Below are 1,240 nucleotides of genomic sequence, written 5' to 3' on the forward strand. Positions count from 1 at the left end.
TTTCTATAGGCTTTATTCTAGAATGCAAAACGGGATTCTTGGATAGGTTTATGGCACTTGTATTATCGCATTTAATGGGGATCTTTTCAAGTTTAAGACCAAAGTCCTTAAGTTGCTGGTTCATCCAAAGGATTTGAGTGCAACACACACCAGCAGCAATATATTCTGCTTCGGCGGTGGACAAAGCAACACAGACTTGCTTTTTACCGTGCCAAGCTACTAATGAACTGCCCAACAAGTGACAAGTACCACTAGTGCTTTTCCCATCCAATTTACATCCGGCGAAATCGGAATTTCGGAATCGGAATAACCCACCAAGGATAGTGAGGCATCCCGAGGATACCATAATCCCATGTTAGTTGTTCCTTTTAAATATCTCATGATTCTTTTAACAGTTATATAATGTGATTCTCTAGGTGATGATTGAAATCTCGCACACATGCATACACTAAATATGATATCAGGCGTACTTGCGGTTAAGTAAAGTAATGACCCAATTATACCACGATACTTTGTTACCTCTATTACTTTTCCTTTTTCGTCCTTATCTAGGTAGCAAGTAGACTAAAAGAAAGGTACTAAGTCTGTCATACCAAGCTCTAGGAGCTTGTTTGAGACCATATAGTGCCTTTTTAAGTTTGTAAACATGGTTCGGATATTTAAAATTTTCAAAACCAGGCGGTTGGTCAACATAAACTTCTTCTTGAATGTATCCATTCAGGAAGGCGCTTTTTACATCCATTTGAAAAAGTTTGAAATTCATTAAAGATGCAAAGGAAAGGAGCATTCTGATGGCCTCTAGTCTGGCTACAGGAGCGTAGGTTTCGTCATAATCGATACCCTCCTCCTGGTTGTAGCCTTTGGCCACCAAACGTGCTTTATTTCGAATTATTAAGCCAGATTCATCAAGTTTATTTCTGAAGACCCATCGAGTACCAATTACGGGATGATCATTAGGTTTGGGGACCAAGTCCCACACATGATTGCGCTCAAACTGGTTTAGCTCTTCTTGCATAGCTATACCCCAGTGTACATCCTCAATGGCCTCATCAACGGTCTTAGGCTCAATTTGCGATACAAAAGCTACAAAATTACAGAAATTTCGTAAGGAGCTACGGGTTACCACTCCCGTAGATATGTCACCTATTAATTTGTCGATCGGGTGAGCTTTCTTGGTTTTCCACACGGTTGACATATCTGAATGCTCCTGAGGTTCGACTTGACCTTCATCATTAGCTCC

Source organism: Lupinus angustifolius, chromosome LG15 (genome assembly GCF_001865875.1).
Source record: "Lupinus angustifolius cultivar Tanjil chromosome LG15, LupAngTanjil_v1.0, whole genome shotgun sequence".
NCBI lineage: Eukaryota > Viridiplantae > Streptophyta > Magnoliopsida > Fabales > Fabaceae > Lupinus > Lupinus angustifolius.